General features: G+C 38.6%; 1 long non-coding RNA gene across 1 annotated transcript; it reads left to right on the top strand.

The window, feature by feature from the left end:
• The first annotated feature begins 1,415 nt into the window (after positions 1 to 1,415).
• LOC147756618 (uncharacterized) lies at positions 1,416 to 14,698 on the top strand. Its single transcript, XR_015323706.1, has 6 exons — positions 1,416 to 1,661; positions 2,034 to 2,688; positions 4,438 to 4,805; positions 5,401 to 5,532; positions 13,478 to 13,606; positions 13,971 to 14,698. It is a non-coding gene; the product is annotated as an uncharacterized LOC147756618 (long non-coding RNA).
• Positions 14,699 to 20,472: the final 5,774 nt, after the last annotated feature.

Genomic DNA, 20,472 nt, shown 5'->3' with positions numbered 1-20,472 from the left:
CGGTAAGTACTTGTAGCCATAGAATTTTAGCTCTTGAAGATATTTTTTCAGAAATTTCACACGGGTGGAATAACAATCCGATGTTGGGTTAGACAGTTAGGCGCTGACAAATTTGGCAAATATCAGAATTTATTAGATCATCATCCAACTCATGCATCGTCCATATAAGCCGACGTATTCTGTCTGTTAGAGCCCGTCGATACGTCGATGAAACATAATACAGAAATCGTTCACTAATGGAAATTGCAGAGAGATCTATAAAAAAAAATGGCCAATTAATACTCGACATGTATTGATCGCTCTAACTACCAACAAATATAAGATTCAAATTTATACAATACAAAGTATTAAATTCGTTTGAGCTCATCTCGAAAAGGAGTCATTCAAACGCACGACTTTTTTAATCGACCGTGCTTGTATTCTTACATCTTTCTTGCATTTTAATGGATCTCTTCTATTTTTGCATGTACATATAGATACCTATATAATATACCAAATAAGCTACTATAGGCATAACATTATAGCCGTGTCCTGAATGTCATGCAAGGATGTAGGAGAACTCGAAACGCGAAGTTTGAAATGAAGTGGTATCAAGGGGTTGTTATAAAGCCTTATAAAATACCGAAACTAAGACAAAGCATTTTTACACTTATACTTTGCACTACAGCGCCTACGTGGGCTACTTATATTTATAATTGTTTCGTGCTGCAGATTATCAGTCTAGATTAGTAAACCAGTGGGCATTTTGCTGACTGGCGGAATTATTTGGAATAGATCAGAGAGTAGCAAAAATCGCATTTAGCGGCTAGGGCACAGCGCATAGCTAACCTTGCCTGATTATGATTCTACTTGTTTTAAAAGAAGCTGTTAACAAAAAATACGATCAGGTATTTAAGGGTAATAAGAGATCAATTGAGGACAATATTTTTCAGTAAATCAATTCAAGTACGTCTTGAACCAACCTAGTTAAGCAGGTCAAACTCTTAGTACATCGAATCCCGTGCTGGAAAATTTAGCTGCCCTTTACTACCCTTATGCACGCGAGTCCCTATTGCAAGAGTGTCTTAGATGGCTCAGTTTAAAGAAACAGAACAAACTACTCTTAAACTAGTAAGGAACGTCCCAAGTACCTAGATCACAGCAAATTCACGTGACAAAATAGGGTGCAGGCTATAGGACACTTCCTAGATGTATGATCGTTAGATGGATACTGTCAAAGCGCATATATGTATACGCAGCGTACGTTAAAGACAATTAATTAGTTACTTAGTTAATATCGACAGGAGCATTTAGTTTTACAGGTTTTTTAAGGAATAAAGTTCTTTATTTCAAAAAATGTACTGCTTCAAAGATCAATAACTCTATGAAATTTTATCGTCGGTCTTCTCCTTAGGCTCGCCAGTGCCTGACTGAAAGTGTCCTGCGACTGTGAAGGTGAGTGTTGGTTCGGTTTGATGCAGTCGCGGCACTGACCCTGTTTTCCGTAGAAATAGGGTCGAAAAGGTTGCCCCAAAGTGTAGAATTAAAGATACCGCAGTGAAGAGAGAAGGTAATTACCCTCACGCAAAGCGCACATACATCGTGTGGACTAGGAAGGCCAGCGTTGGACTTACTTGGTACGGCACGATCAAGATAATAAGAAAAAAAGCTAGCTCAAACAGGTATGGAGCTGCTATAGCCGGTTGATTCTGATGGCTGAATAGTGTTATAGGGCGACTGAGTGGTGCATGTATTTCTATTGACATTTCTTTGAAAACTACTGAACTCACTTTATGAAAAGAAAAAGATTTTCAACATTATACGATGGATCTCTGTTAAGCTCTACAAAAATACAAACATCGTCCAGTAGGAAAAAGGGCTTGAGGCTCGCACACCCTGATATTGTGTTTAAGAGTTCGCTAACTTTACAAACAAACAGAGGTTTACAAGTCTGGCCACGCACTTACCAGTACCGTTTATATAGAATATATAGAAGAAAGGATTAATCCTATTCAGTGTATTAGTAATGTTCAATCTGTTTTTGAGAGGAGCAGCTATCCCGTCGATACAGGTCTCGCAATAACGTATCGAATACGAAGTATCGATAAAAATCATAGGCTGTTAACGGGCTGTCCAGGACAACTTTCGGCTTTTTTTGCTGCGGCAAGGTTAGAAGGATCAGGACAAAGCGAAGTCAAGTAAAAGTAGTAAATGTATATAGATACTCTCTATATAGTATTTATGTAATTACTGATGGTTATTGGGCGTAATACTAACTGTAACGATAGTTATGGATATTTTTTCAAAAATTATTGAATTATATAGATCGAGAGAATTTTTTGTAGACATCATACGCTGCGATTGTGCCGAACTGTAAAAAAGAAAAAAAAAAAAAAACATTTCTCACAGGCACGCCATCTTGACAAAATATAGTTCCGCAGCTGGTTGGAAACAAACAGGCGTTGCGACCTTGTTATGTGTGACTAGATAAGCCTATAATACATATGTATGGTATTCACGTATATGCAATTATAAGGTAAATGTGGCCATGACCATGAGCTTGCTGCTCGGCATGAGTACGCACAAGAACCCTGTTATAAGTGATGGTCACTCCTGAGAAACTTGATGATGAAAGATATAATTCGCCGTCGGATATACAATTTGGACTGCACTACACCTTGAATCTGCGGCAACGTTAGCTGTACTAAGGTTCGTCTCACAAAAACTTCTATTATAAAGGTTTTATACAACTAAAAACTATTGATTTTTTAACAACATGATTGACGTAAATGAATAACAGACAAAACGCCTGGGCTTCCCGGTCACCGTAAATGTCTGCCTTATCCGTACAAATGTAACTCTCATTAATTTTAACTACTTCACACCAACAGAACTGGACCGTTCATTAACGTTTCCACAAAACGTTATCTACGGTCGAATTCCGGCTGACGCTTTATAGCGTAAACTTTTATATTCGAAAATCCAACCAATGGGCCAATAATTGTCCTAATAGACTATCATTGCGAACAGTTAATAACTTAGAAATACACACTGACCGTTAAAAGAGAACCTAAACTTGATTCAAAAAAACCTAAAACGTATAATGCATTTGGTTGAAAACAAAGCGTTTTTTAACTTACTGAATAGAAACAATCACATTTTTACAAGTTATTATATTGCCCGTCACTGTTCACGACTTTCTGCAATCTATCAGCAAATTATTCATTCCTTTTAATGTTGAATAATCGACTCAGTCAGGTTCTAAGGCCGCACCGTTCGGTGCACGGTTCCTAATTTCACCTACCAGGGTTAATGAAAATAGAAATCTATTAGCGCAACTTCGAAGGAATATTAAGTATACAACGAAATACTTCATTCGAAATACAAAAGGGCTGTCCTGGCGAAGTTTATGATGTGTGGCCTCGCGTTATCATGGAGCAGGGTCACCTAACCTTGTTTCTCTTAAATAGGTTAGCTGACTTAACGGAACCAAACGCAGTAAACATGCCGATTAACTGTCTGGTTCGTAGAATGAAATTTTCAGTGAATCAGGCCCCAGCGGTACCACTACACTACTTTCTTTTGGATAGAGAGATCTGGTTGTTTCTGGGTTTTGGGTTCTTTCCTAAAGCCGCCGACTCCCGGGTGATATTGACGTGTAATTTATTAGTTAATTGCAGTTTATCATTTTTATCCATTTTCCAAGTTATTTGTCAGCCATTTTACTTCAGAAGTACCCTTAGGTGGCCGGCATCAAATTCAGACGGTTGGCCAAAGAAAGGGGCACCTCTAGGTCTTAACCAACGTTCTCGAACTTAGCAAACCATTCCTAGACTGTCCTGTCACTAGTAGCATCTTTACCGTAAACCAAGCAAATGCCCCTGGTTGTTTCGGCAGCATTTTAGCCTCGACGAAATTCATACTATAGAAAACGCATTTTTTTGTCGCCTGGAGCATTTAGATCTAAGGAACTCTTTCGAGTTGCGAGAGAGATTTGCCCTCGCAACCCATTACCGCCAGTCAATAGAGTAGGAAGAGCGCTTCCATACCATGTAGCAAGAAAGGAGAGCTGAAAAAGGAGGAAAATTTTTGAGAAGCGCGGGAACTTTCTTTTCAAACTAATACATGTTAGCAGAATATAATTTCGAACAATATAGCATTCGTCAAAAACAACATAAAATTATCACAGACTTAGATATGTAAAATCTCACGTTAGCGGCTATTGCCGACAACTATTTAAAATTAGACACCTCCGTCGTTTTAGGTTTGCCCCATGCTAACGTCAGAAAAGTGCCCAATTGACTGCGCTGTTATACGCACGTACATGGCTCAACTAAATACTGTCTATGAATATAACTACGTACGATCACAAACATAACCGTATATACATGGTTGGCTTGCTAAAATCCGCTAAACAATGTAAGACGTGCACAAAAAATTCGTTCGCCTCTCGTGCAGACTACGTGCAAAGCGTCCCATGCGTTTCGTGTTGTGGCAATCACCGACGCAGATTCCGTCTCCTCGTCTACAGCCAAGAGATGTCCGGTGCAACTTGCAATGGCGACGTTGTGGGCTGTTCATGTCGACTTCCAAGGTTTTCGTCGTACAGCCTAAAGGCTGCTTACCTTCAACAAAACCCGTCTCGTCGCTAACCTCGCTCTTGATCTCCGATGTCTGGCGGCATTTTTGTGTGCGTGAACTGAGCGTCTATGAAGCTGGACGCCGTCCAAGGCCCTACCTGTGGGCCCTTTAATTGACATGAGCTAACGTTGCCGTAACCTTGACTACATCCACCCAGCTCGTCGCGGTTCAGCTGCCTTTGCGGCGTAAGTTCAAATTGAAAAATGACTCAGCATACGATTTGGATAGATGTAAGGGAAATACAATACCGAGGTTTACCTCGCTTTATCATATGTATTGACCTATGTTCTCAGATCGCGCGTATATAATTTATATTCCGACATCAACGCTTGTCTGTAAAGATATTTTTTGTATAGAACTTCTCTCACGTTGGCTAACAGCATAACTTCTTCTATTTATACAGGTTTTATGGTTATAATTGTAGTAACACGTTTTACATACCATTAGCTAAACCTGGAGATGGTACAACTCGGACATGGCAAACAGAAAGAATCCACGGATTTCTTTTGACTGATATTTTTGTTCGTCCTTCTTACTTCGCAAACTATAGCGATACCGTTTTCTGTCACAGGTGCACAATATGAAATAGTTCGGATCAATATACTCTCATCTCAATGGCTGTGTCCACGTAAATAGAAAGGTTCTTTCTGGACTCCTTTAGCTAGAAGTGATGGGCGTATATTGTCACTCTATTTTTTGCCACAACATCTTGTTTTTATTGACCTTGACATAGCGCACTATAACTTTGCTTTCATCTGAGGCTAAATTTCGACATTGCAGTCTTCACTTGTTGACCTTGAGTCGTACTCGGGATAACTTTCACGTTCTACAGAGAAATATTCCGCTAGTTCTAGCTTGAAATATGGACGTTCCTATTTCTGCGCGAGTTCAGCCCTCCCTTTAGACAGAACGGTAAGCCTTACTCTCTGCAGCATCTATTTGTCATTAAGCTCAAAGATTTAAATTTTTAGGTTGCCGCTGAATGAAAAATGACAATTTCGTTTCTAGTTTAAAATGCTATTAAAAATGTGAGCTGTGTAGGGGCGGCTATTAGTACTTAGGCAAAATATGCTGCAATTTTTGACTTTTTGCACTTCGGCACAGAATGGCATATCTAAATCTGGACATATCCTTATGAGTTGTTTTTAAGGTTAAAATTAAATAACAACGGATATTCTTATGCACTTCTTGCACAGGTGCTAGAAGGATCATTTGGACAGTCGTATTTATTCTATACAACCACTATACATTGCAATCAGAACTTTGATTCAGGTCCTAAGCCGAAGGTTGTGGGTTTGTTTCGAATGTTCCCTTTGCAATTTTATAAACATCATCTTGATAGCACAAATGAACGGATCGACGTTCTCATATTAAGATTTGTACTGATACCGATATAATAACAATGTAAATACACCGGAAAATAGCTAGCTTTTCGTGTAGATTGGACGACGACATGTTGTTTTTCACCGTGCCGTGTTTGCTGGTTTACTCAAGAAAATAACTGACTTTATTTCTGTATTGAGAATGAGGGATGAACTCATACGATAAAGAGTTCGCCAAGGTTTGCCCAAATTTTGAGCCGAATATAAAAATATATTGCAGGTATTTAATTTCCTTTCATCGGAACCATTTGAAACAACATATAGCTTCAAAGGTGCAGACTGTGAAATATGTGGCGTAACTAGAACTTAAAGATATAAGTTGTGGGGGACCAATCAAACTTCTATACTGTAGCTAGCATTTATAGGGTAACAAAGTCTATGCATAGTAGAACCAACGCCCTTTGCCCAACAAAGAACGCAGTAAGTCTTAATCAGATACCTGCGATAGACCTTCCTTCATAATCCTCAGTAAAAGCTACAGCAAGAATAAATCTAGAGGCACCTTGTTTTATTTGAGCACTATTCAAAGTTGGTAGACTTATTCCCACAAGAAATTATTTCATTGGGACGGCGTTCTGACTTATAGTTTCATTCTACATTTCGTTTCTGTTTACGACTACGGACTAAAAGGCTCTTACGGCTCTGTGACTTTACTGTGAAGTAAACGTTAAGCTTCATCAATCATCATCTAAGCGAGACGGCGTTAGCCAACAAAGGAACTCGTCAATAAGGTGAATGTTAAACAGGGCTACTATTTAAAGACAGACTCGAATCGATGTCGCATATCATAAAAACAGACTAAGGACATGTGCAATTAATTTCTATTAAATGAATGAGATTCCATCTTCCTATGATTGGGGGATCTTGCTATGCAACAATAAGGGAGCTGCAAGAAATGCGGGCACATCGACTTCCTCTTCTGAATGTACGTCATTTGCGCTTTATGCCGCTTTTCTGTATTAGTGTCTTTCCGTTGTTGTTGTTGGCCCTCACAGAAGACTCACCAAAATTGAAAAATTCGCTTTTGAAAGCCGTCGTGAATATTACTTCGGCCTACACCGTTATACCATGTTCTATGTGGATACCGCTCGATTCTTCTCTGGTGGACCTATCGTAGACCGACTTACCTTTCTTCTATAACGGCATCGTGCCTCAAACAGATCTATTGCAGGGCGTGTATCACACGTTTTTCATCGTTCTAGACCAGCTTTGCAAGGCATCTTTTTTCTGTTCTTTAGTTTTCGCTACCGTATAACACGTACTTCGAAAAATTTCATACTGAGTCAACCGGAAGAACAGTAAACACGTTAGGTTTTGAGAGCTTCTGTAATTATAGTAATTCGTTTTTACGTTTGAGGTCCTGGTCACTCCAATATGGCTCTCAATTTTCGTTCTGAAATGATTACACCAGTAACTAACTGTTATCTTGCTGGAGACCTACTTACACGCGTTGTTTTACGGATGTTTGAAAGAAACTATAAGCCCCTCTAGCTTCGAAAGTAGAAGTTCAATCGTTGGGCGTTGAGTCTTGCCACTTGTCTTAAACTCATTATTCTTTCATAAAGCTCAGTAGCAAATGTACATACTCACTTAGCTTCGTTTGCTAATAGTGCGTAGCACTGAAGTTCAACCCGCAAACAGTTTCAGATAAGCTAAAGCTATAACTACTATAAAAGTACAATATCCATTATATCAAGCATGATTTTAATACGATATAAGACTTAAGAGTATATCTGTACTATACTGAAATTGTTAAATGATGCTTTGGTGGTTCACATACGCGTTGTTTGACAATATGGTCATTTGTGTCATGACAGAATTAAGCCAAACCTATTTTTCCTATGGCACGTATTATCCGCGAACGATCTCCGAATAGAATCTTTCCGTCCGTAAGAAATCACATCTTTTCTGTTGCTTTAAAGCGATTATTATTACATAACAGCAAAAAATACGTTTAGTACCAAAAGTATCCATATATATATATATATATATATATATATAAATAAATATAAAAAGTAGTTTTAAGTTTAGAAGTAAGAACGACATTTTCCACTACTATTACTTGTCCTAGACCGAGGTTGAAAAGCTGCCAAAATAACTCTAACTAGGTTAAACATTTACGATGATCATCCCGTAGTTGAAATTGCTATTGCAAAACGACTGGCCAAGCTCAAACATCGCCTATGTAATTGATTGAGTTCGACAAAGGCTGGTTTTAATTCATTTCGAAAGGGTTTTCTGGTTTGCTTTTTGATGTTGGGAAAGGGTCGATAACAGGATGATTTCTCGACACGCATCCATACCAAGGTCACCCTGTTTATGCAACCTAATGCCCTTGCGGATTTACCGATAGTATTTTTCGAGAAAAAAAGGTCTATATAGCCAAGTCCTCTATGATTGAGGATCTAGCCGATGTAAAATTTTGACGCTTATGCTTGATTGCTGTAATAAAGCTACCGAAAATTCTTATTTGGCTTTACGGTTATGAAGAAATCTTGCGGCGGTCGCCCGAAAGACATATTTAGAACATAATCGCTAGCATTGCCTCTTCTAACATAATCTTGGCATAGCAAAATCTCGCGTATGTTTGAAACTTTTATCATTCGTCACAATTAGAAATATAACCCTATTTTCGCTTTGCTCGTGGCTGACTTCTTTAGACCCATTATGATTAGATATCTAACAGTTAATCCATGCGGTAAAAAACAGTAAAAACAGTTAAAATCGTGCGGTACGACGGCAGCAGCCAGTCCTATTCGAAGCAACGACGGTTTCGCACGTCTTTGGCGACGATTAGACGTCAACCCCGAGAAAGCATAGGTTATCAATAACAACAACACGCGTGGTGGAAAGCCAGCAGGGTCTGACGTACCTGGCTAGACTAAGAAACGTGCGAATCGTTTCTCCGTGCTTGGAAATCACATGCATCTCAATAGTACGTAGAAAAGTTGAAAATAGGAGCGAATTAGAATGTAGAACTAGAAGTTCCAAATAAACTTACGACAATAAATCTACGAGCTGCTCTGGACACTGATGTCTGGCTTTCCAAAAATACTCGTGGTTATTCATCCCTCAATGAAAGATATGCTAGCTAGAATATAGCTAGTTACCTGTTAGCTAGCTCATTATTCCAGAAGCTCTTTATCTGGAACAATATGCTCTACCAAGGACACAATGACAACTTCGGACATGACAAAATAATGGATATCGAACCGATTTTATCTTCAATACCATGATTATGGTCAATATGAAACGGGAAGATACAGCAGTGTAGTCATCAGATATGCAATCTATAGGTTCTGTAGCGTTTATAGAATATCTTTATCAAGGTAACATCTACAGCTGTGATCGTTGTAAACTTTTGTCCATGAGATGAAAATAACGATTATACTGATTCGAAGTCACAAGGGCTAGCGACAGAACCCAACTGCGATTATGTATTGCAAAAAACACCTGTATTTACCATTTTTATCCAATTTAGATTGAACGCGAATAATTGGTAAATATACTTTCGAGTCACGAGTTTTCTGAACGAAATAAAGCTGGGCCGAGTAATTGAATAACGGCATCGCCCTTGACTACATTGTCGAGGTACGATAAAATGTTTCGATCGGAAGATGGGAACCTCGGATCCTTAGTTACGTATGTTCTCGTTAAGATCAACACAGTGAAGGAGCAAGCAAGACCCTTGGTGCTTAGACAGCTTAGTGTGGCCTTAAAAAACTGAAGTATTAATGCTTATCGCAAGTAGATGTGAACTCAGCATCTGAGAATTTTGAACTTAGCTACTTTACGTTGCAATTCATCATTGATTATGAGGTCGCATCAACCTGATGCAATGGTGTCACCTATGAAACGTATTACTAATCAACCTGCTGCATTCTACAAGCTATGAGGTTTTGATCTATGAAGAAAGCAACTGCCCTCCAATCTATTCCTCCAATACCAAAACTTCAATCGCAATCAACTATAAAAAAAAAAACCAAAAATATACTAGGTCAATTGATGGGGATTCATATGATAATTAAGGCTAATACGGGCATCCACCTCTTAAACCTACATGTGGAGCTGGTCCATTTTGAGGGGGTATTATCGAGTCAGAATTGTTCCAGTTAATTGGCCGAGAACGCGCCGCCATCGCGTAGTACCGTTCCATTGCAGTTGCTAGAGACACAGTTGATAAATCGGCTTGGGCTGGGCGATCGTGACAGCCTCATATACAGAACTCGCCTCTGCATGTTACCAGTTATATCCATGAAGTCTATCCTACGTAATTTACGAGTGAAGTGAAGTGAAGCGCAGATTCTACCTCAGAACTACAACAAACTCACCCTAATTCATCATCGGATCAAAACAGCTACAGCGAAAGCTTGACCAACGACACCGATCCTAGTAAAATTTAAGCGTTAAGGGCCAGCTTCACAGGAGGCCAGTGCACCTGTGATGGCAGTAAAATAGATATTACGGGCTATTATTATTATTATGCTGGACTGACTGCACGGTATTGAAGCAATAGATGATTGCCGTGCTATCTTCTTCGACCCATTGTCATCTGGATAGCTGCGGCACCACAGAGGTCGAGGCTTACATCGTGTTAGTCTCATGTACGAGTACATATCCTCTAACTCAGTCTTGCAACTGAACTGCGACTTCCACCGTCGGGGGTAGAAAGGCAGATCTAAACAATTACAAAAGCCAACGGGGTAATGATATCTATTCGCGATGGCGGTTGGAGAACAACTTGATTTAAGCAAACAACTATTTCAGGCTTCTAAAAAAATCCTGGAATTGAACCTGGGGAATAGATAGGGTAGGGTATGAGTAAAGAGAAGACCGCATGTCCTTCAGATACTGTCATTCGCTGGGCGCTGCCGGCTACGATAATGATTCATAGCAATATTAGACTCTTGCAAGGATTCGGCTTATGGATACCGTCGTGCCCGCAAATGTATTAGCAGGCCAATTACCTGAGTTCGAACAGCTATGTAACACCTGGTGGAAACCACTGGGTCATGGCTGGCCGGCCGTATAGCCTGCTGCATCACCCATTATGTTAACGCATCTCTATATAAATAAACATAATTATTGGGCTAAATTTCTGGTTCTTAAAAGCCTGAACAGTTGAAGCCTGAACTGATCATGATTCGATACCGGAGCCCATGACGTTCAAGCTAATTTCACGTACACTAATCCACGTAATAGAAGGATCTGGTAGGCAAACGATGGTTTCTTGTTGGTCCGAATAGTCGAAATGCGGCTCACAGATCGCACCTATTGAAGTGTCTGAAGACTTTCCTGTACAAGATTACGTCTTGCATATGAATTGTGTTGGGTTCTACCTGTTCTATGAAATAATTTAAATGTCTCCAAAAATGCTCGGACTGGCAAGTAATCCTCTGAACCATATGCGATGCTGTGTAATAGTTGAAACGGACAGTTTATCTAGAGTTTAATAAAGAAGGATTTTACTGTGAGAGTTCGCTTGATAGTTTCCATTAAGTAATAACTCTGTCTTCCAATGCTACTTTGAAGATGTATAATTGCAAGTCAAAGTATGCAGCCCAGCCAGGAACACCAAGTTTATTATAGCTTCTCTGGTTCATTCTAACCCTTTTTTATTCCTTTATGACAAAAATGAGATGGACTTGAATAATATTTTATCGTATGTCTAAAGGACCTACCGCTAAATGCCGTTTTATCACGACTAGGGATTAGTTATATCTTTGAGCCGTAAATGCTAACACTCGTTGTGTATTCAAAAACATTGTTTTATCCTAGGGTTCTACTTTAATAGGTTTTTAGCCATGCGCTGCCTTCGGCCTGGCCCAATCTACATATTGCACATTGTCCTGTCTTTGTATCACTTTTACGTATGTATTGTCAAATTATGCAAAATAGAAGTTCTTCAAGTATATATTTTGTCATCTGCAAATGGTGCCGTCGCGCAGATGCTTATATACATTGTATGAGCAGTAACAATTAAACTTAGATCGAATTATTTTCGAAAGGAGGTCTACAATTGATGCCCTTATATTTACAATTGAGTAAAACGAGGATTCCGTCGCCCCTCCCCCTTGCCCTTGAGAGATATCATTTGTGTACTTTCTCTATCAACGAAATAAATATCCTATCGGAAAACTAAACGCTTTCGGTGTGGATACAAGTTTTTCTTTTTTTTCTTGAGGTACATACGCGTTCAGAGATTTACTTAGTCTTCGCGTGTCACATAGAACACGCTTAAGAAAACGTATTTTCTTTATTTGTTTACCCTTATTAGCTTATTTTGAATACAGCGGATAATAGCTTTCAAAGAATCACTACCAACAAATGTACAAGTACTTATGCCGTATGTGTCCTATGGTATATTCAATCGGTTAATTTGTACAAAATGATGTATATCATCTGTTCGCCTGTCTCTATACGTGACGACAAACGTGTTTCTAAATCACTGGCTTTGACGTGGTTTTCTGCAACATGGAAGCATATACACCTAAACTGTGTAAATTGTCAACACAATTATAATAAGAATAGCTTTATTATCCGGAGAGAAAATAGATTTTTTAGACTCCAATGTAGCGAAGAAGCTTAAACTTGCAGATGTCTGAAACTTCCTACTTTTTCTTTGTAGTAAATTAGTTTTTGATCACGTAAGAAAAACAACCTTAAAGCAGGTAAGTCATACTTGCGATCAGTGAAGGCTCAAGTATACACTATTTATGGTTAGCGTTGAGGACTCATCAACTAAGATTCTCCAGGTTTATTAGTGATATTTATACGTACATAACACTTTTTTTCTTTATGATATTGGCACAACAGACGTAATCCAAAACACTAAATATTGTCAAATATTTATATATTTACATTGTTATTTTCTAATATAATTTTATTCTTTTTATATATAGTGGGTAGGAGCTTTTTAGCTCTACCCGCGTCCAAATTAGGAGGTATTTATTACTGTATACACATACAGATGCGAAACCCATACGTATATATATCGTATTCCGATGTCTTTAGCTTTACTCATTCGAATAACGGTAAATTTCATAAACACAACGCTCTCTATTCACAAAAATAACCGTATAATAGGCAACGGGTATGTTTTGGGTGCGTCAGGTTGAAATATCGATGCTATCAACCGAGACATCCTGCTTTACATATACGTTAGATTTCTATCGATTTATTGAAACGCTTAACCGTGACGGAACTTCACCTATGGAGGTCCTGTTTAAAACAGTTCCTATCAATAGGCATATTTCTTATCGAAATTCATTACCAGAAGTTTATTCAGTGTCTTCTTTAGTTAACGCGCACGTTTCTTTGGTATAAAAAAGACTGTGTAGCGGCAGTCTAGGGTGGAAGGTGGAATAATGGGCACTTTTACTAGTTCAACACGTTTATATTGTAGACCGCGCATCCAGTTTGTCAGTACGCTAACAGCACCAGTTTCCCTAATCGGCAATGTTGGTTACTTTTAGGTGTTGTGAAAGACATAAAACAGTAATAATATCATCAAACAACTAGTGGTTTCCTCCGTTGAACTTCATTTACGTTACACTTGGCCAATACCGAACACTCCCGACAACACTCCCGAACGCTACTTCGTGGTGAGTTTGTTTTATTAGAATATGTAAAATGTTGGACGAGTTTACTTTAAACCCATCACAATAATGTTGTAGACTTCCAATAGATACGATGCCTTGTTGTAGACGTTCTTATAGAGATCTTATATCTCTCAAAATTCTGATTCGTATTTTCACATAACGTACAGCTGAACTGCAATACGTGCTTTAGTTACGGGCCTATTTTTCTAATTTCTTTAATCTCGGCTTGCGATAATGCCGTCCGTTTAGATAAATAATATTCTGGCCCCGCAAATGTTCTAGCAACGAGTTATAAAAAAAGGCCTTCTTTTTGAACTATATTTATAGGAACTTATGTACCTATGCGAGTACTTTTGCCTTGTTACAGGGCATCGACCGGTATTCGGAAACTATAGTTGCTCTTGCCAGACCTATAGGTGCAGATTTGTCATACCGAGCGATTCGATAAAGCGCGCGGCATCTGGATGGGGTGCAAAGGACGATTGAAGGAAGGAGAACAAAAGTAAATAACGGTTGTCCTGAGCATTGTGGATCTCATTTTCTTTTATTGACCGTTGGTTAATGAAGTTGACTTTGCCACCCGAAAAGGGTTTCTCGCTGTTCGAAATAATGGCGACATACGCTGACGGTAGTAAGAACTGACAAGTACGCCAATTCTTCAGTGGAAGTCTAAATCAGGCCTGTGTTGTTATTTGTTGTCTATTTGGGAGAGTAAGACCGCATTTTGTCTGTCTATTATGAATGGGCCGTGCATAATAACAGTGATCAATCTGTTGTTATATTATTACTTTAGGGACACTTTGTGCTTAATCAGATATCTTTATCTGGCGAAAATCAGTCTGAGTACCTAGTACAATATTTCAGTTGGTGCATGCCAAATATTTCTCTTCTATTGTCGAGATACTAATTTTCAACTTATTCAAGATCCGGAGCGAAAGATCAGCAACATGAAAAATCCACACGGTTTCGCGGAGTAGAACGCAAAGGTTTGCTGTATAAAAATAATAATTTAGCCCATCGAAACAAGGTCCACTGAGGTATGTCAGCGCATTGAAGTACGCCAATAAATCTGTTTGAGATAAGGGAGTGGTAATACGCTTTGCGAAATAATTCTATCTGGAAAGGTGTCCCATTCATCAAAGAAACCTTCGAATGAAAAAGTGAACCTAGCTAGTATCGCAAGTGACATCTGTAAAACTATTTTTAACCAAATCGTCTGCCGGTCGGAATGTCGCAGGCAGAAACGCTTTCTCTTAGCAACATCCATTGAGTGTTTAGTGAGATTGAAGAGATACGATGTCCGGCACCATTGAGCGTTAATCGATTTGGATCTAGGCTCGTCGCTAGGACCGTAAGAAGATATTATTATGATGTTAAATTCTCTCTGAAGTTAATTTAGGGCACGTTCTACGGTTAAAGATTTGAACGTACTCTTCGGTGGCCCTGGAACTTTTATTTGAACCAGTACCCTAATAAAAAGAAGCAGGAAATATAATTCAAACTAAATTGACATAGCGCTCTGACCCCATACATAATAAATGAATTACTAAGAACTATTGTTTATTTACATTGAGCTTTGCCGAGTCGTTACCATGCGTTTTTAGATAGTTTTCCGCCTACAGTAGAACGGTCTAGACGAGCTTGACTTTTTGGCTTTGCATTTTTTTGTAAATTGGAAGCTTTTTCCTGCTGTAAATCCGCGGCATCGGGTAAGTAAACATGTCTTGGAACTCCTTGGTCATGCAGGGATTCTCTTGAATCTTAGGCTGCATTGATTGGTTCCATCTTTTTGATGACGATCGAGTGCTTGCTTGTTTTAAGTCCTCTACGTTTTTGATCGCGGCGTACGAGATAGATCTAAGTGTACATGAATTAAAAGCCTTCTTATGGGTTGTAATTAAGAATAATTGTTTGCACGAAACAAGTATACATGACGCAATAGTAAAGCAATTAAATACTGATACAGTGCCTCTGTAAATCGCACTTCGAATGCTGACGTCTGCTTAAATTCGTGGCATTTTTGGCTTGATCTGATCACTCAAACGACATAATGTTTAATTGAGTGTTATTGTTCTACATATGAAAAAAGTTATTTAAGTTGACTACTTAAGCCGATATGAACAGGCTTCTACAGACAACTTAACAAATATTCTAACTTCTCGGGGATAATTGAAATTAAACAACTTTTGGTATACGGTCTGGGTTTTTTTAAGATAAAATTGAACACTAACGAAAGCAACCTTAAGCGCCAGCTACTAGGAGCCGATATACCGTATGTCGTACACGTGTGAACGTCTCTGAGGGTCATGCTTGTTTCTATGATGGCAATAGAAAAATGTTTGTACTCCTATTCTATTATATTGCGAAAGTAAAAATAAGCAGTGTACTTTTACGATTTACACTATACACAGAATGCAATCTTTCGGAGACGAGTGCACATTGAGACGCGTACATTAATTCTTATGTCTGTCGTACCACTTTAGGAGGTCTTGTACAGCCTTCCGGCAAATATACGTTCTGTCCGTATTAAAAGCGTGATCTTGTCAGACATGTAGACCTTCTCAAATCTCATTTCCGCTACGATTCCATTCTTCGAGATGGCTTTCACCACCAGTATTCATACCCAAAAAAAAGGTCGGACTGTTAATCATTTTTGCCAAAGACGGAGCCTTTAGACTTAATTAATTGGTCATAAAAGAAGAACATGCTAGAAATTTGTCCTATAATAAAAAATAACCTGGTAAGATTAGCTCTCTATAAAATGAAAACGTATTTCTTTCTTGGAGGAAAGAGTCGGTAAAGGGTGAATGGATGGAAGTTAGGATTTTCGGTTTTTTTGTTTGTCTGCAATTAAAATGTAGGTAGGCACACGTTGAAGACTGTCGGAATCCGATTTGTCAGACAGAAGGAAATCCGAAAATTCTCAGTAAGCATTTTCGATTGCTGGACACGTCGCGATCTCACCTAGTTTAAGTAATTCCAGAATGTACCCTCGTACCGACCTTTGTAAATTCAAAACATTTGGCACACCCATTTCAAAAGGAGGAAGGTAGAATAAAACAAATGGTGATACTTATCAATGATTAGATGAGCACGTCACAGTTATGTATCATAAAGCACGCTTAATAGTAGATATTATATAGTACATTTCGTCTACGTCGCAAGGTTAGTCCACGAAGGAGAAAGTCAATTTTTGCTCGTTGAACTAATCTGCTAATTATTTAAATAGATTTAGTCTTACGTTTGATATGGCCGTTAAATATTGTTTACGGTTGGCTGGCTCCAACGTGGAAAGGGGTGGTTTTACGCCGAACTATTCTAAAGCAACTTCAATTTCATCAACTTTGTTTGCTAGGAATTTTGAGTCTCTTGGAAACGTTCGGAAATAAGGGTGCAAGCGTTCGCCTAGGCTAACGTAGCGAAAGCCAGACTGCCTATAGTTTTCGGCGACTACAACGTCTGCCATTGTTGCCATCTATGTGAAACCGTCTGCAGATATTTTTAGATCTACTTCAATCTCTGCACGTTTTTGTAAGACGTGTGGCATATTTTAAGTTTCGAAGGCACAGTCCACACCTTTCAATATTCAAGCCTTTTCTTGTTTGAATTTGGTTGTGCCTAATCTTATACGATAACCAGTATATGAATAGGACACTCAGCTACCAATCTGGTATTCTCCTAGGTAGACATTTAAAATTCTGCAAGCCGATTTAGAACAAAATTATCCCATGCTGATGAAGCGGCCTTGTAAAGCGGTATGCCCCTTAATTCTGCTAGAAGAGGCCTTTTACCGCTTTTATAGGTGATGCACGTACATAGATAGAAGATAACTTATCTGGCCGGCGTTTAAAGCTTTTAGTGTGTTACACCTCCATCCTGTTGAATAGTACTTATTTTGGCAAAGGCATTGAAATCAGCTCAGTTGGGCCCTTTATATGGAAACGAATAAAGATGCTATACGGTGCGGACGTCTATAAAAAAAAATAAAATAAAAAAAACTCTATGCAACATCAAGCTGAATGGGTCTACTCAACAATAGGCAAATTGAGGTAATATATCTGCCTGAATAGGTTTTATTACAGTTCTAATTCAGGAGTCTGATCAAGCGTTGTATGTATAGTTTTAGTTAAGGGTTTATAACGAACGTCTTATACTATTGTTTTTTAGATCATAGGAAACCCTGGACGGAAAAGTACAAATCGTTCTGGCAAAATGCGTAACACTCTAGTTAGTGAACAACATAATGGTAATCTACCTACTCAACCTGGTGTCGATGCAAATCCAAACATGTTTAGTAGTAGCATTTGCATCCATGTTAACGTTATTTTCTACGTATCGCTTTTAAGGTAATTGTTTCTAGGAAAAAAAAAGTTCTCTTCGCAAATTCTGATATTGCAGAAGCGTCACTTCTTTGTCGTTAGGTTACCTTCAGGATTGCCTACCGCTCGATGTGGGCAAATATACTCGAGGATGCTCTCACATTTACAAGCGTTCGCGCCTTTGTAGCGCCTCGATTAAAGAGGTGCATCTTTTTCCCTATTACAGAGAAAAAAATTGGATTTGTATTGCAGTACTCAATGAGCTAACGTCTACAGAACCTCTTTGACCTTTAATTGACATATCAAGCCGACAGTGTTTCGTGGCTTGCGTACATACTCCATTGATACAATTATATCTGTTCTTCTACGGTAATTGTTGCTCTCCAGTCAACTAGAACGAAGTCCAAATCATTGCCCTTCTCTCTGTCTATGCAGGTTTCCTGTAGGCTTTGTGAGCCACACAACAATGATTTTTTCGAATTTGTGTTTCGATCAATTTCGGCTGTCTCTGCACGTTTGTGCACGCAACTAGTAAGGTTATTGGCTAAACGTACTTTAGAGCAAAAAAACATGAAATGATCATGCATTTTGTGAACTAGACTTTTAACAATAACGTAGTATAAATGTCATAAACTCGTTGTTTATATCGGTTTAGCCGTAATTTCTTTTGCACGCTGAAGAGAAATTAATTGAAGTCTGCTTTGGTTGCTCATAGAGGCTTTTCGACCACAGTAAAATGAAGTTAATGGCCCGGAAACTCGAGCGTCACTTCGTTGTGGACCTTGAAAGCAGGAAACTATATCGCTAAAATGTCGAAGCTTCAGCGTAAGCGTGGCCTTCCAGAAGCCGTTCCTGTCTAATAGAGAAGCACTATGCACTTTCGCTGTGGTTAATGACTATTGCATGATGAGAATGCATTGAAAACTTTGAGGCCCGGATAAAATACTACTTTCATTGTGATTGTCTAGCCTGCTGTTCCAGAAGAGGTCCTAGAAGACAAATAACTCCGTAATCTGACAAAACTTGGACATGTCATTCTTATATTATGATTGAATGACAGTTCAAGGAGTAAGGATTACGCTCCTTAATGGAAAAGGTCGTTGCTTGAATCATTTTGAAAATGCCAAACTGGAGTCATGCCACTTTTTCTTACTTCATTAACTCTGATAACCTGTTCTACGAGACCACGTGATTACAGAGGACAAGGCTATAAATGAAGATCGGTCCAACCGTGTATACACCAGCAAGATGGCTGAAGGAGGAAGAAAACTGGCCGGCCCATGGTGCGGTTCTTTAATTAGACTGTCAAAAGCTGATTATTTTATGCTTTACTTCCAAGTGACTCTTGTCTATCGATGTATATAATGACATACGTTATATATATATATATATTCCTTTTCTTTCGTATCGATTAGATTCACATCTGACAATAATGATCAAATTAAGGAATTTTGTAACGACATTTAGATTAAAATCGTCTCTATTACGTAAAACGGCATACAAAATTACACATATCTAGATATTGTTGACACCCAATGGTGAAGATATTATCAGATACATAATAGTTAAATAGTATAACTTATCAATTGCTTATAATTGAATGAATAGTGAATGGTGTAAAATGTTATTTACGAAGCACTTAGCTACTATTGTATGCCTCCTCCATGCGAAATTTACTACTGTCAAGTTTTAGATGAATAATTCTTGTTATTTTTTAGAACTTCATCTGTTTACGTTGAGCTCGGAGAGGTTCAATGATTTTTATATCAGCTTGTAACAACTGATGTTCAAAAGCAAATCTTCAAGATGGTAGTTATTATCGGCGTTCCCATTACACCGCATTAATCGTCATCGCAGTTCTGGAATCTTCGCCAGATCCAACACGGTCTGACATTTGGTTCTGATATCCTACAGATACGAACACTGACAGCTTGTTTCCAGTAAACGTCAACTGACATTTAGAATGTTGTGTATTAAATGAAAAAAAAATGTTCGCAACAGGAAGCCAAATAAAGTATACTAGCGCTGGAGATGCGCGCGCACGATAAGCAATAGAAATATTAGTTGAAGCATATGCCTGAAGATGTGTTGGAGCTGAACCACCGGGCGATAGTAGAAAATGCGGTTTTGATGCCGTCATTCACAGTTTCATCGCATCGGAACAGACCGAAGTCAAACCGGCCAAATTCAAAAAAAGCTCGTTGTCTAAAACAGTAAAGTCAAGGTTGGATACGTCTGTGTTATATTGAGTTGACTACTTAGTCGTTAACCTTTTCACTGTATATAATATGTTATGAATAGAAGTCACATTTATGCCTGAACCATCTCTAAAATGATTCCAGCGACTGTTGGAACTCCTCTCGTGCTTCTTGACAAAAAAAACACGATGGCAATAACGGGCTGCTGATAGAAAATACGAAAAAATTTACCTTCTTGGACGTTTTTTAACGACGCTTGAACCGTTCTTCGAAGTTTGCAAAAAGGACATGAAGTTGAATTTTCGAAAAATACATCTTCTTTTCATTTTCGCCCTAGAGTCGAATATATAGT

This window comes from Varroa destructor, unplaced genomic scaffold (genome assembly GCF_002443255.2).
Source record: "Varroa destructor unplaced genomic scaffold, Vdes_3.0 BEIS01000003.1, whole genome shotgun sequence".
NCBI classification, from domain to species: Eukaryota; Metazoa; Arthropoda; class Arachnida; order Mesostigmata; family Varroidae; genus Varroa; species Varroa destructor.
The sequence above is the reverse complement of the archived record's forward strand: the minus strand, read 5'-3'. Positions and strand labels throughout refer to the sequence as shown.